Below are 3,544 nucleotides of genomic sequence, written 5' to 3' on the forward strand. Positions count from 1 at the left end.
AGCAGAAGGCACTTGAGTTGACTCTTGTTGCCCCACTGTGTATATAGTTACATTATTTAATTAAATTATCCAGCAGTGGCTATCCAGTTTGGTGCGAGAAACCTTCTAACTCGAAAGATAAAGATAGGTTTGCGTATGCAACCGTGGTTATCTGAGAAAAGAAGCACTGCCCAAGAGTTGCAAGCTCCCAGCAAAAAGAGGAAGTCTTTGTGCAGAAGTCACCTTTTATACAAACAGGAAGTGGAAGGGTCCTTGTTGAGTGATGGGCAAAAGGGCCAATGGCAGCTTTGATAGACAAATGTCTTTGATATGTTCCAGCGATGCGCTCTGAAAACCCCTCCCCCCTGTGCAGTGCTTCTTTTCTCAGATAACCACAGTTGCATACATAACCTATAATTTCTTAATTCCCTATATGGAAGCATATTATCACTGACCCAGATGTTTTAAATTGGCTTCTAAGTGTGTTCTCCAAGATGGTAAAACACAAGACTTTGGTAGGGGCACAAAGAGTAGCTGTTTTCAGTTCTTTGAGAACAGATGGTTCTTTTGATCAATACAGGCAATTAAACACAATACTTTTTAAATAGCTTATAAATTATATATAGTTTATGAACCGTCTTAAATTAATTATCCACCTTCATTTGTCCTTCAGATACATTGTTTGGTCTTGGAAACAAAACTGGAACTACTTAATCACAAAAGCTATATGGAATGGCCTGCAAGTGACTTGTCTGCTAAAGAGCACAAAGTAAAAGGCTATTGCATCTGGGTCTGTGAGTCCAAAAATGTATTTATTGCAACCAGATTGACTTGCAAGTAGTTATATTTTGGGGGGCAAATTCAAATGTCTTCTTTTAGTGCACACCGGCAGGTAGTATATTTAGGACAAAGAAGTGAAGCTTATCTTAAGGAGAACATCATACCCACGGTTTTGCTTTGGGTCTGTCATGCTCTCCCCGATGCTGGGGCCCTTATAAGAACACATGGGATGGATGGGATCCAGAATATGCCAGGATTGTTTCGGCAATAAACCCCATAAACTAAAGATCAGTCACAAAATGGACTGTCCAGTATGATAATGACAAAAACTATGACCAAATGGTGCAGGGAGTACAAACTCAGTGACCTTGATTGGCCATCACAATCTGCAGGCCTCAATCCAATAGGAACTGAAAAGAGCAAGCACAGAGCACACAACCTGGAGGCACTGCAGGGGCTGTGTGTGGAGGAGGTCTCGAGTAACCTCCTACTGAGAAGCTGATGAACCCATTAAGAGGCTACTGGATGTGTCTTCTTTATGTTAGCAAAGGCAAAGTGGATTCATGAAACACTGATTGCATTCTGAACATTATGTATTTAGATGTGACTATTTCTTTTTGCTGTTTTTGCTATCGATAAATACAATATGTAAAGTCGTGCAATTATTTTCTTTTTGATGTATGTATTTGTATGAAAACATTCCAAATCAAACCTTTCACCTACACGCGACTCATACAAATCTGTACCCTATAATTTTGTAGTAGTAGAAAGTGACTTCTGACAATACATTAAGCTGCAATTAGTAACTTTTTAGTAATTTGCAATCTAGCTCCAAGTCATTCACTACTTATTTATTATAAGACAAATGGCGTAAGACTGATTTTGTGAAGGGCTGTTTAGCCTGTTTTTTCATCGTTGTCCTTCCAGTGTTCTTCCAGAAGAGGGCATTTTGCTTGAGACATTTCCATGTCAGAAAGGAGAACAGTTCTGCTTCTCTGTGCATTTGCAACCATAATGTGCTTTTATGTTCAAAAGAATGCAATACATAACTATTTAATTTTAGATTATTATATGTTGTATCTGAAATTGTGTCCACATCATTCATTCAAATTAATACTCTCAATTAACACACACACAAACATATATATATAATAACTGACTAGAGTTTAGTAGATCACACATTGTCTGATCTGTTCAGTTCTATGCAAAGACAACATAATTTGTTCTTTGCACAAATAATGTCTGACTAAATCATGTTGATTTTAACTCAGTTTGTATCTTGGTTTCCATATGACTAAACACATGTTTATTATACAATATCATTTTAAAATAGTAACTCCAGTCATGCTCAAGATATTTGAAAAAAGGTTTAAGATTAAATTAACATGGAACCTTTAGTAATTAGAACTTTCCCTGTGTATAATGGCACAAACTTTTTCAGCACCTCTACTGGACTTCGCTGGCTGAAGTGTGGCATTAAAAACAGCGCAGACGAAGTTACAGGCTGCATGTTGACTGCAAGATTAGAGGGAGCCACCCAGCATGCGTCTGGGGTTAATCATTCAAGCAGGCAGGGCTGGAGGAAGGGAGGACCAGACTTCTCATCTTTCCCACAAAGGAAGAATCCTGTATGACAGGATTGGAAAATGGACCTGCTTATGTCTGGGCAGCCTGCGGTTAATCAACCAGTTCTTTTCCTGCCAGAGGAACAGGAAAGCATTACATGTAATAGCTGGATTTAAAAGCAAAGACAAGTGTCCATTCTAGTCACCCTTAGAATGTTATTTCTCCTGTTTCTGTGACCTCTAACACAAATAAAAGCCATTACTAAGAGAGCTGAAGGGAAACCATTGGGGGAATTACATGGCAAAACACTCAGCTCAGCTCAGTCCTGTAGTTTCCAGATGTTTAATAATATATAAACATGAGTTTAACTGAAAAAATGCTATATCAATATAAAGGGAAAAACAAACAAACACACACAACCCCCACCCCCCACCCTAACAACCCCCTCCAGAAAACACTCATGGCATTTATTTTTATGTAAGCAGAATGTGTTAGCCAGGGCCACACTGACTATCTTCGTCTCTCCTGGATTTCTGTCAGGCCTTAATGGAAATGGTTTCAGACTGGACTGTGGCCTATGTACAATGAATGGTCTTGCTATGAGGTGTTGGCTGAGGGATTATTGACAACCTGCTGGAGACAATAGTTGCCCTGTATTTAACCCTTTGCTGATGATACTGTGGTTTACTCCCCACTCAGCCTGTTGTGTGTGCTTGTTTGGTGTCATGGCTGTTGGTGTGGGATGGGCAACTGCTCAGTGAACCCCTCTCTCATCACTTCCTGTTCCTTTGGGAATCCAGCCTTTTACTTCAAGAGACTGAGGTTCCGAGGGTGAGGATGTGGTTCATTTTCTACCTCTCTGCAGCTATGACAACAACCAGAAACACCACTATTGTTCTTTCAAATGTTAACCTGGGTAAACATCCTACATGGATACTAATTCATTTTAGAGAAACTTTACAATGCTGCATAAGAGCTCCGGTGGCTCCAATCTAGCTGCTGATGCTGTTGGTCACCCTTCTACCCTGCTGATTGCAAAACAAAATGTGATCTTTCACCCTTTCACCACCAATCAGTGAACACAGCCAGTCTAATGGGGGAGGGAGGCAGGGTATAAGCACATGCATAAATCCCATCAAAAAACCCTCACAAATATGCTCCGCAAGTACACCTAGTCAGTTATTTACAATCGAATAAACAATTATGTTTCAAAATCCCC

The sequence above is a fragment of the Amia ocellicauda genome, chromosome 1 (assembly GCF_036373705.1).
Source record: "Amia ocellicauda isolate fAmiCal2 chromosome 1, fAmiCal2.hap1, whole genome shotgun sequence".
Lineage (NCBI taxonomy): Eukaryota > Metazoa > Chordata > Actinopteri > Amiiformes > Amiidae > Amia > Amia ocellicauda.